Below are 13,436 nucleotides of genomic sequence, written 5' to 3' on the forward strand. Positions count from 1 at the left end.
TGATTTTCTTGTATCACTCTCATTTTTCTTCCCAATTTTTCCTCTACTTCTCTTACTTGATTTTCAAAATCCTTTTTGAGCCCCTCCATGACCTGAGACAAATTTATATTCCTCTTGGAGACCTCTGATATGCAACTTTCACTCTGCTGTCCTCCTCTGGTTGTATGCCCTGATCTTCCTTGTCACTAAAGCAAGATTCTATAATTTGTGTCCTTTTCTGATGTTTACTCATCTTCCAAGTCAAATACTTGACTCTTTGTCAAGGCAGAACTCTGTTTCTACTGGGGGTGGAGGTGGGTATACTGTCTCAGACTTCAGGGATTTTGTATCAGCTGGTCTATACCCCACTGTTTGTGGGCCCAGAGCTCTAGAAGCAGCCTCTGCCACCACTGTTGCTGCTGTTGCTACCACCACTGCAGCAGATGCTGCTGGCCACCATTGCCACCACCCCCACAACTGTGGGACTGGGGCCAGACCTGGCCAGAATGCAAGCTCTTTTTTCACCTAGGTCCCACATAGTTTTCCCACCAATTATTTTGGCATTTCTGGGTTGAGAAGTGTATCGCCAAGGCAAAATTCACGGCACTATTGGTGACTATGAGAATACCAGCATAGTTCTAGATTGACAAGTATAAAAGACTGTCCATATAGAAGGCAAAAGAAAAACATTTATTTAAACAACAGAAAGCCAAATCCCAGAATCAGAAGGCAGAATCTATCATGATGACCAAGAAGTTAATAAACTTGATCACAGTAGGGGGCAAAGCCATTCTTAAACCTCCCCTCCTTCAGACAGGGCCTTCTCACTATCAACTGTCATAGTGTGTCAGTTGGCTTGTGTTGGTTGGTCTGCATTCTTTACCCTCTGACTTGACCACACTGACTCACTTCCTCCCGATTCCACTCTACTCTTCCTGTTCTGCCTCTTCAGCAAGCTACTCCTGCTACATGAGACTTAAGTTTCCAGGTAATTTAAGCAGATTACATGGGCCTATTAATTACTATTACAAGAAGTCTGGAATCTTCCATGGCTGCCAATGATTCAGTCCCCTAAGACCTGATGTGGTCCATCTGTGCCAGTGTGGCCCTAGCCATACTGTGCTCTGTTCCCTGCCAACTGTGAAAGACCCTTCCTGTCTGGTCTCCAGCTTGTCTTGGGCTGGGAATTTATTTCACTCTGTCATTTTGTTGGTTCTGCAGCTCTAGAATTTGTTTAGAGTCATTTCTTACAGGTATTTGGAGGGGAGAGCTCAGGGAAGTCCCTACTTTTACTTTGTCATCTTAACTCCATCCCCTTAAAACTTTACTAAGAAAATAATTTTTTTAAGAATTGGAATCAAGGGCAAAACCAAGATGGCAAGGTAAAAGAAGGGACTTACTTGAGCTTTCCTCCAAAGCCCTCCAAACAATAGCAGCACTGGCCACTTCCAGACCTCTGGGCCCACAGATGGTGATGGATCAAGTGGTTGATACATAATCCATGAAATATGGGACAGTACACCCACCAACACTGGAAACAGAGTCCTACCTTGACAAAGAGTCAGAAAGTCAAGTATTTGGCTGCAAGATGAGTAAACTGCATAAAAATAAAAACAATCCAGACTATAGAATCTTACTTTGGTGACAAAAAAGATCAAAACATACATCCACAAGAAAACAAAGTCAAAGGTCCTACATCAAAAGCCTCCAAGAAAAATACGAATTTGTCTCAAGCCAATGAAATAGCTCAAAAATCAAGTAAGAGAAGTAGAGAGAAAATTGGGAAGAAAATGAGAGTGATGCAAGAAAATTATGAAAAAGCAGTCAATAACTTGCTAAAGGAGACCCCCCAAAATACTGAAGAAAATAACACCTTAAAAATAGACTAACCCAAATGGCATAAGAGGTCCAAAAAGCCAATGAGGAGAAGAATGCCTTAAAAACCAGAATTGACCAAATGGAAAAAGAAGTCCAAAAGCTCACTGGAGAAAATAATTTCTTCAAAATTAGGATGGAGCAAATGGAAGCTAATGATTACATGAGAAATGAAGGAATTATAATACAGAACCAAAAGAATGAAAAATAGAAGACAATGTAAAATAGATTCCAAAGAGATAATTTAAACATAATTGGACTATCTGAAAGCCATTATCAAAAAGAAAGTCTAGACACCATCTTTCATGAAATTATCAAGGAAAACTGCCCTGATATTCTAGAACCAGAGGGTAAAATACAAATTGAAATAATCCACCAATCACTTCCAGAAATAGATGCCCAAAGAAAAAGTCCTAGGAATATTGTAGTCAAATTCCAGAGTTCCCAGGTAAAGAAGAAATATATCACAAGCAGCCAGAAAGAAATAATTTGAATATTGTGGAAATCCAATCAGGATAACACAAGATCTAGCAGCTTCTACATTAAGAGATTGAAGGGCTTGGAATATGATATTCCAGAGGTCAAAGGAGTATGGATTAAAACCAAGAATCACCTACCCAGCAAAACTGAGTGTAATACTTCAAGGGAAAAAATGGATATTAAGTGAAATAGAGGACTTTCTGAATGAAAATTGATGAAATATAGAACATTGTTGAAAAATAGATGAAAAGACATGAACTGAATAAAAAATTTCACTTTCAAATACAAGAACCAAGAGAAGCTTGAAAATGTAAATAGGAAAGAGAAATCATAAGGAACTTACTAAAGTTGAACTGTTTACATTCCTACATGGAAAGATGATATTTGTAACTCATGAAACCTTTCTCAGCATTAGGGTAGTTGGAGAAAATAGGTTTGGATTGATCAATGGTTTGATAGATAGATAGATACATAGAAAGAAAGAAAGAAAAAGAAAGAAAGAAAGGAAGGAAGGAAGGAAGGAAGAAAGGAAGGAAGGAAGGAAGGAAGGAAGAAAGAGAAAGATAGATCGATCAAGGTCACAGGGAGTATTGAATATGAAGACGTGATATCTAAAAATTAAATTAAGGGATGAGAGGAATATATTGGAAGGAGAAAGAGAGAGATAGAATGGGGTAAATTCTCATTTAAAAGAGACAAGAAGATGGTTTTACAATGTAGGGAATGGAGGAAGGCAAAGTGAGAAGGAATGAATGAACCTTACTCTCATTGGATTTGCCTTAAGGAGGTAATAACATACATACTTAATTGGGTATCCTATTCTACAGGAAAGTAGGGGTGAAGGGATAAGTGGGGAATGATGGAAGGGAGGGCACATTGGGGAAGTGCATAATCAAAAGCAAATACTTTAGATCAGAAACAGACTCAAAGGAGAAAATAGAATAAGTGAGGGGATAGATAGGATGGAGGGAAATATAGTTAGCCTTTCACAGCATGACTGTTATGAAAGTGTTTTGTTTAACTACACATGTATAACATGTATTGAAATGCTTGCCTTCTTAATGAGGGTGGGTGGGAAGGGAAGAAGTGAGAGAATTTGGAACTCAAAGTTTTAAAAACAAATATTAAAGAAGTGTTTTTACATGCTACTGGGAAGTAAAATACACAGGCAATGGAGTATAGAAATCTATCTTGTCCCTCAAGAAAGTAAAGGGGAAGGGAATAAGAAGGGGGAGAATGATAAAAAGGAGGGCAGACTAAAGGAAGGGATTAGTAAGAATGCATGCCATCTCAGTATGGGGTAGGATAGAGATGGAGACAAAATTTAGAACTCAAAATGTTGAAATGAATCTTGAAAACCAAAAGTAAATAAATAAATAAATATATTTTTAATGGAATTGAGATATCAAGAAAGAAAAAAAGAAACAGAAAATTCAATAGTTTCAAAGAAACTAATAATAAAATGTAAAGGAAGGATGTTCACCAGTATCAGACCTCAAACTATATCATAAGCCAGTCAATATCAAAACTATCTGGTACTGGCTAAGAAATAGAAAGGTAGATCAGGGGAACAGAACAGACATACGGTACAGAGTAGTAAAAAGTCATGCATTTGACTAATATGAAGATTTAAGTTTGGGGAAAAGAAATAATTATTTGGTAAAATTGTTGGGAAGGCTAGAAAATAGTCTGGCAGAAACTGAGTGTACACTAGTGTCTTATACCATTTTTCAGGATACGATCAAAATGGATGTATGACCTAGATATAAAGAGAGATATCACATATTATCTATTAGACTCCTCATGGATAGGAGAATAATTTATGAAGAAACAAGAAATAGAGAGCACTGTGAGGCCTAACATGGATAATTTCAATCATATTAAATTTAAAATTTCCTGTGCAAATAACACCATTGTAGCCCCAACTAGAGTGAAAGCAGAAAGCTGGCAAGGGAGGGAAATTTCCTACAGTTTCTCAGACAAACATCTCATTTCTCAAATATATAAAATACTTAGCCAAATTTACAAGAATACCCAACATTCCTCAAATGATAAATTGTCAAAGGACCAGATAGTTTTTAATGATGATATCAAAACTTATGTAGTTATATAAAAAATGCTTTAAATCATTATTGATTAGAAAAATGCAAATTAAAACAATTTTCAGATATCATCTTACACCTAGCAGATTGGCTAAAATGGTAGATGCTGTTCAATCAGGGAATGTCTAAACAAGTTGTGGCATAGGATTATGATGGAATTCAATTGCGATATAAGAAATGATAAGCTGGAAATTATGAGCATAGATAAGGTAGGGAGTTTTGAAAGCAATATGCAGTTATTTATTACGTAATTTTTTTTTAAGAAAAATAAAGTCTGAAAGGAAAATGTATGGATTTATATTAAATCACTCTCTACATTCTGCTGTGTACATGAAGTTCCTTTTTTTGTTTGGCATTTAAACTTTAAATGAATAAAAACTTTTTTTAAAAGACTGCCCAAAGCTTCTTAGTTTCTGTTGAATACAATGTAAATATGTTACTGAGACTGCTGAAAAGCACATGGGTGATTCAGATAGTAACAAAAATCACAACCACCATAACAGTGTAGTTTCTTTTACTTGTTTTTTGGTGTTTTGCTTTTGTTTTCCTTTTTTTAAAAGAAAACACACATACACACATACACACATACAACACAACTACTTCTACACTTAAGCAGCCTATCTGTTCTAAGGGAATAGGTAGAAGAGGAAACGCGGGGAGGGGAGGTGGGGGGTTATGGGCTCCAATACCTAGCACACTTCAGAAGCAGAGGTAGTGTGCTGCTGCTCATGCACAAGCCCCAGTGCTGGTCTTGCTGGGCTCCCTAACATGCCACTTTCTCATGGCCTCCTGAATCAGGTCACAAGTGATCATACCTTGAGCAACCTGGAAAGTTCCTGAGTGCTCTGGGGATTCCAATACAGTGGTCATGAATGGATGACTCGACTTCCTGAAGAAGTTTGCTCATCAGTGGCCTGGGGCTGATTTGAGAAGACCAGGATGGTGGGGGATCACTTCCCCAGAGTACTCAGCACCTCCACAGGAGCTGTTGCTGGAAGGGGAACCCAAACCCTTTCAGTAGTAGTCATGGGTTGCTACAAGTGAACCGCTGAATGGGAGTGCTGCCATGTTCTTCCTGTGATGATGTAAAACTCCTGAGCTACCCCTGTCAGGTAGTGAGTGACCTGATCTTGGGGAAGGTGACACTAAACCACAAAGCCCACTTACAAAGGAGATTATGGGAGGATACTCCACAGCAATGAAAATGTGAGAGTTCTTTGGGTTTTGAATAAAATCTTTTTTAAAAAAGAAAATAGAATGAGCTATATTTTAAGAATCAGTGGACTGTCCTGAGTCACATTTTCTTTTAAAAAGTCATGCAAGAGAGCCTAAATATCATATTTCAAGAAATTATAAAGAAAAATTGCCCAGATATCTTAGAATGAGAGGCTAAAGTAAAAATGGAAAGAATTTATGGATCCCCTTACAGAAACCCCAAAATGAAAACTCCCAGGAATAGTAAAGTCAAAATCCAGAATTTCCTGGTTAAAAAAAATAGTGCAAACCACCAGAAAGAAGAGATTTAGATATTATAGAATCACAGGATCACGTAAGATTTAGCAGCCACCAATATAAAGAAACAGAAGGTTTAGTATATGATATTCCATAAGGCAGAGGATCTAGGATTACAACCAACAATAACCTACCCAGGAAGACTGAGTATAATCATACAGGGAGAAAATGGACTTCCAAGCATTCCTGATTAAAAGACCAGAACTAAATAGAAAATTTGCTATCCAAGAAAAAGACTCAAAAGAGGCACATCTTCTGATAGAGAATTGATGGACTTCAAGTCCAAATTGCAGCATATTTTCTTCTCTTTCTCTTAAATTTGTTTTGCCTGCTTAGCAGATTTTGTTTTACTTATCTTCTCCATGGGTAGGGTAGGGGAAGGAAGAGAATTTGGAAGTGAAAATAAAATAAAGTAGGTGAGCTCCCTTCCAAAAAACAAAGAAAAATTGAAATCTTATCTGGATAGAAATATGAGCCATAGAGAAATCAAGATAATATTCTTAATTATAGATAGTTGAGAATGAACATGGATCCATATCTGCTTGGATATTTTGGTAAGTGTACAAGAAATTAGAATTTCAGTATTGGATAATATAGAGAAATGATGGTATAATTTGACAGGGGAGAGAGAGAGTAGTGGATAGGAAACAATGTGGTATAAGAGTGAGCTTTTCAACCAACTCAAATTTATGAAAGATGTGTATAGAGGATGGAATAGTTATTGTATCAGCATCAGCAAAGATAAACAACAAAAGAATGGCAAAAAAGTATAAGGATGGTAATGGTAAACATCATCTTAGAACAAGTTGAAACATAAAAATACTACAGACAGCAAAATATAATAAAACAATTTATGTAACATAATACATTTTTAAAATAATTCCCTTACTCTGTGAGGTAGATTGTGAAAAGAAAAATTGGTACTTTTAAAAATAATTGTTTATTTTAGAGACTTTTTTAAATTTAGGTTTAAAAATTGTCTCCCTCCCTCTGCTCTCCCTCTCCGCCCACTGAGAAGGCAAACAATATATCATTTATATTTGTGAAATCATGGAAAACATATTACCATATTAGTCATATTGCAAAAAAAAGCAAAATAAAGTAAGAAAATTATATTTCAATTTGCTCTCACCATTCATCAGTTCTCTCTCTGAAGGTTTTTAGCATTTTCCACCATCAGTCCTTTTGAATTATTTTGGATCATTTTATTGATCAGAGTAGCTAAGTTTTTCATAGGTGATCATTATAATATTGTTGTAACTGTTTACAATGACTTCTTCGTTCTACTCATTTCACTTTGCATCAGTTCAAATAGCTCTTTCTGTATTTTTCTGAATGCCTCCCCTGTTCCATCACAATCATATGCCACAACTTGTTCAGCCATTCCCCAACTGAGGGGCATCCTCAAATTTCAACTCTTTACCACAAAAGAGTTGCTACAAATAGTTTTGTACGGGGGTGGAGCCAAGATGGTGGACTAGAAAGACACACTTACGCAGGGTCCTCCCCACAGCCCATAAAATACCTGTAGAGAGGGACTCTCAACAAATTTTGGAGCAGCAGAAGTGGAAAACAACAGAATGGAGGAGGTTTCCAGCCCACAGTGACCTGAAAGGCCTATGGAAACGTTGGTTGCACTGGCACAGAGCCAAGCCCAGAGCCCAGCCCAGCCTTGGCCAAGCACGGCACAGCACAACGAGACTCTGGGAGGAGGACACCTTGGGGTGGAATCTCCAGTCACAGTAGTGGGTACTCAGATCCCTTGGCCCACAGGCACCAAAGGTCAGTGAGGGGGTTTTATCGGCAGGCCAGAAAGGGAGAAGTGCCTTTCCATAGCTCCAGCAGCAGGCAGCAGCCACAGAGCCTGCACAGCAGCCCATACAGAAGCTCCATTGTTGGAGTGTAAAAACCCCTGGGGGCACTGAAGAGCTGAGCCTTGCTTCTGCCCTGGGTGGAAGCCCTGGCCGAGCTGGCCTTTGTCTCACACTGAATGGTGGCCCTGCCCATCCAGCTTATCTGAAAATCAGCCCCCAGTGCTGACTTGGGAACTGTAGGCCAAGTGGCTGTGGAGAGGTATCTGCTAAGATTCTGGGTACAAAAATCCCTCTCTGCATCCAGACCAGTACACACCTGATTGCGCCACCTTGGAGGAACTGAGATTTCACAGATTCCCAGAGTATACCGTACTCTTGACAAAGGACCCAAAAGTCAAGTAACTGGTTGGGAAAATCCCTCCAAAAGGGAAAAAAAGTAAGACCATAGAAGGCTACTTTCTTGGTGAACACATATCTCTTCCCATCCTTTTGGATGAGGAAGAACAATGCTTACCATCAGGGAAAGACATAGAAGTCAAGGCTTCTGTATCCCAAACATCCAAAATATAAATAGTTTTGTACATATAGGTCTTTTTCTTTTCTTTCTTTTTTTGCATTTTGAGTTGCTTTGAGACACAGATCTAGTAGCAGTTTTGCTGTGTCAAAGGACACAGTTTGCACAGTTTTAGAGCCCTTTGGGCATAGTTCCAAATTTTTCTCCAGAGTGGTTAGACCAGTTCACAACTCCACCATTAGTTCATTAGTGTACCTATTTTCCCTCATCCCTTCCAGCATTTGTCATTTCTGATAAGTATGAAGTAGTACCTCAAGAATTGTTTTAATTTGCACTTCTGTAATCAGTAGTAATTTAGAACATTCTTTCATTTGACTATAGATAGCTTTGATTTTTTTTCTTCTGGAAACTGCCTGTTCTTTTCCCTTGACAATTTGTCAATTAGAGAATGGTTTTTATTTTTATAAATTTGATTTGGTTCCCTAAATATTTGAGAAATGAGGTTTTTATCAGAGAAACCTGATGAATTCTTTTTGTATTACTTCATTGTCTAGGGTAGCTTTTAGGAAAATGTACTTTCCCTGATTATCCCTTTTAATTAATTAGGTCTATTTTTACTTTTGCTTTGCCCAAGGCCATGACTGCTAACCCTGTCTTTCTTCAGCTAAAGCATAATAATAGATTCTGCTTCAAATTTACTATTATATTCCAGTATTGGCCATGGATACATTTTTCTAGGAATCTACCAGTCACCTATCTTATGAAATTGGGTCAGTCCTGGGATGTATTTTGTAAGGACTTCTAGAAAAGTTTTTTTTTTTTTTATCCCATATTATATACAATGGGTGAGCAACCCCTAACTCTTCTTTTGTGGCTATACAGGTTTGAGAAAAGATTAATCTGGATAAAAGTAGTAGACAAATACAATCCTCTGGGGAGGAGTGAGGAGGAATCTAAGGAATGATTTCTTCCAAGGGACAACTAGAGTGTGATTTCAGCCTGTAATAATTTTCTTTAGGCAGACTGAGGTGATAAACAGGATAAATATTAAGCATGAAGGAGATCAATAACTGTAAGTGAATCACATTACCCTGGATAGACATATAGTTAGCAAAAGGGAAAATATGTTTTCGTGTACTCCAAGTCCCTTTTGGAATTGTTTAGTGATGCATTCCTGGATTCTCTCCCTATAACTGCCTCCTTTTTTATTGGCTCATTGTTAGGTGCAGGTATTTCAGGGCTAATAAATTATTCTCACCACAGACAACCATCATCATATTTTGTTGTTCCATTGTTTCAGTTGTCTCTGACTCTTCATGAATCTGTTTTGGAGCTTTCTTAACAAATATATATTTTCTTCTCCCCTTAATTTTACAGATGAGGAAACTGAGGTAAATAGACTTAAATGGTTTACTTAGGGTCACACAGCCACATTTGAACTAAAGTTCCAGATTCCAAGGCTAGTGCTCTGTCCACTGTGCCACTATTTTAGAAATAAGCTGAGATGTAAGGAGGCTAGTAAAAACTTAATTACTGTCTTTAAAAATAATCTATGTATGGAACTAGATAGTAAACATTTAAGGGATAGATTGTGTAGTGTTATCAGGTGAGAGAGAAACCCAAACTACTCAGCTCCAACTCAACTTTTCTATTTTCTGTTAAGTTTTTCAAAAGCAAAAGGAAAGCCCCAGGCACAGGAGCAGATTAAAACAGGATGTTAGTTACTTTAAATGAGTACAAAATGTCAGGCATAGATGAATTTGTAGATAACATTATGGAACTTTTGTCAGTGTTCTTGGAGGAATCTTGAATATCAAAAGACATCTAGGAAAACTGTATATTTCCAAGTGTCTTGAATTTCAGAAATAAGAAAATTGGAAAATTCATAAACTATATAGTTATAAGTATATCAAGAATTATTTAAAATATGGATTGTAAGAATTTGACAAAAATGACAATTCCCAACATCCAGAAAAGGTTCATTGAAAATAAAGCATGCAAATTAATGTTAATAAATTAATGTATCATATATAATATGATATATATTATATATATTAATATATTTTTTTCCTTTTTGATAGGTTTACTAGAAGATGGAAATTTATGGAGCATGGCATTTAACCAGTTTTCTCAATTGTCTGTGTGGATAATGTGGAGAAATTATGGTATAATTTGATAGTCTCACAGCTCTTTGATCAGAAGTACTCTGAAACTATTAATTAAAGGTTTGCTGTTAACCTTCAAGAGTTTTTCCAGTGGTATCTTATCTCAGGGATCTCTATTTTGTTTTGGGTGGTTTGATATTTTTAACACTGCCATGGATGAAGACATAAGTCACATGTTGTCAGACTTCTGGATGACCTCAGACTAAGAGAGAAGAAAACTAAGAAAACATGAGGTAATAATAAAAGATTCAAAGTCTTCTCAACTGTCTGGAATGATGAATCAAAGTTAACTGCAAAGGGACTTAATTACACAAAGTATAAGGACAAAATAGGCTAGAGAAGACTTGATTTAATAAGAATTCGTATGAAAAAAGTTTAAGAATTTTAGTTGACTACAAAGTCAATATTGACAGTGAGATTCAACTGCCAAAATAAGCTGATGCCAACTTAGGCTTTGTTAGTAGAAGGACAGGCAGCTGGTTCGTTGGATATGGTGGATAAAGCATTGGGCCTGGAGTCAAAAAGACCTGAGTTCAAATATGGCCTGAGGCACTTACTAGTTGTGTGACTGGGCAAAGCACTTATCACTGTCTGCTTTAATCTACTGGAGAAGGAAGTGGCAAACCACTACAGTAGCTTTGCCAAGAAAACCCCATGGGACCAGGAAGAGTCAACTACAACCCAAATGTTCATATCTCTGCTTACTTCTTAGGTGATCCTGTAGCAAATTACTTAGCTTTTCTATAACTCAGTTTCCTAATCTCCCACCTATCCCTTGCCCCCTTCTTCACCTTTCTGATTTCCTTTTGTATCTTGTTTTCCATCGTTAGAATATAAGCTTCCTGAAATCAGGGGCTGTCTCTTCATAAGCATTTTATATAACTGCACTAATGTAAAATGTCCTACATATAATAATACTTTCAAAATGCTTTGCATTAGCAATCTTTTTTAGACAAGTAGACTTTGTCCTCTCTATTTTATAGGAAAGAAAATGACACCCAGTTTCAATGATGTGGCCATGTCTGGACAACAGTTTAGTGGTTGAGCTTTGGATTAGAAACTCCATATTCTCACTCTCAGTCTGTGACTTCATTCCACTTTACACTCTTGCCTTCTATTTACTTAGTTTGTGTTTTAAGTACTAATGAGAAAGTAGGCATTTTACAGCACTTTGCAATGTGTTCTCAAATGTAATTAGACTTAGGATAAATAAGTCATTAACAAATGATAAATCAAGCAATTAATTAGCTATCTTGACCTTTTAATTCTTCTGTGTTAAAATAAGCTCATACCCAAACTATAAGAAAGAGGTCAACAATACACCATTATTTAACTGTTACCTAAGAAAGATCAGGCAGTTTTCATGAAATTACAGTAATTAAATTTTCCAACACACAATTTAAAAGTATTTGGTTGAAAATTGGAAGTTTCAGCAGCAAACATATCCACTCCTTCCTTTATTCAACAAACAAATACCAAGTACCTACCAAGTGGAATACACTGGAGAAAGCACACATTTAATAATATAAGGGACTGAGACGGGAAACATAAATGATAAACAATTACTTAGGAACTCTCTAATCTCTTGCCATCTGCTTTAATGATGTTACTACTGTTACTACAGGCCTTCCCTTGTCCAGAATCTTGGCTTTCAATACACATTAGTTGAATGGGTCTATTATTCTAATCTCTGAATGTTCATAAGACTATTGCTAAGCCCCCATTCAGGAAATAAAACTGTTAGATGTCTCAACCTTGTAAAGAAATTTTAGTGAAGTTATCTTAGTGCTAAGAGACCTGGGCTCAGTAAAGACTGTAAAGTTTGGGGAATCATTATTACAATTTTGACTTACTGTTTCTAAGATTTCTGTTATGGTAGCATATTTGAGGAAGCTGTTTTAGGTCCCAACTGGCCCCACATCAAAGGATAACAAAGGGAGGTGGATAGGGCTAATATAGTCAAAGAAAGAAAACCAGCTGTACTTGGCAAAAGTACTGCATTTAGATTCAGAGAATCTAGATGTGAATCTCAACTCTGCTGCTTACTGCCCATGTGACCTGGGGTAAGTTAGATTTTTTGGGTCTTTTTCCCCTTCTCCCATCTACCCTTCCCCCACTTTAACCAGTACCTTTTTATGTGTTGTTTTCCCCCAATAGAATACAGACTCTTTGAATGCTGGGACCTTCTTACTTGGGTGTATTTGCATAGGTCTTTAAATTGTATTTTTTAGTTTTGATGGCTTAGAATAAGTATAAATAGTGATTGTTTTCTCTTAACTCTGGGCATCTTCTCCTCCCAGGTAAACATCTTTGTGTTGATAAGCTGCACCAGCTTTGTTCTCAACTATTATTCTAGCCCTTAATCATTGAATGGGTATGGCCTTAGACCAGGGGTGGGGAACCAGCAGCCTGGAGGCAACATGTGGTTCTCTAAGTCCTCAAGTACAGCCCTTTGACTGAATCCAGACTTCACAGAATGATTATTAATAAAAGCAATTGTTTTGTGAAGTTTGGATTTAGTCAAAGGGCTGCACTTGAGGACCTAGAGGGCCACATGTAGCCTTGAAGTCACAGCTTCTCCACCTCTGCCTTAGACAAACTGAGACCTGGGAAAGATTTTAACTTAGGCCAAAGTCACCCACTGCAACCTGGGCCACCACCAATACTCTTAACCTTTGCCTTGCTATTGGACTTTGATGCCTGGAGGAAAGAATGAGGCTGACTCTTTTGTAGCTCTGCTCCACTCCCATCCAAGTCACAGTCAGGTCAAGACGTTGCTCTCATGATATCACTGGTCCTCTAAGAACAAAGGATTAACATCATTTGTATTCAGAACAATACATAGCAAACCCTTATTAAATTCTCTGTCATCTGATCTTATAAAGGAATTAGTCTAGATAGTTGATTACTAGTTATCTGTCTAATGTAGCTAATTATCTAATTACTAATTATCTAAAATAGCATATTAGATATACTAGATAATTATTATTAGATA

At 37.1% G+C, this 13,436-nt stretch overlaps 1 long non-coding RNA gene across 1 annotated transcript; it reads left to right on the forward strand.

Moving 5' to 3' along the window:
- Positions 1-291: 291 nt before the first annotated feature.
- On the forward strand, positions 292-10,523 carry LOC140513173 (uncharacterized). Its single transcript, XR_011970093.1, has 2 exons — positions 292-967; positions 10,358-10,523. It is a non-coding gene; the product is annotated as an uncharacterized lncRNA (long non-coding RNA).
- Positions 10,524-13,436: the final 2,913 nt, after the last annotated feature.

The sequence above is a fragment of the Notamacropus eugenii genome, chromosome 7, assembly GCF_028372415.1.
Source record: "Notamacropus eugenii isolate mMacEug1 chromosome 7, mMacEug1.pri_v2, whole genome shotgun sequence".
Lineage (NCBI taxonomy): Eukaryota > Metazoa > Chordata > Mammalia > Diprotodontia > Macropodidae > Notamacropus > Notamacropus eugenii.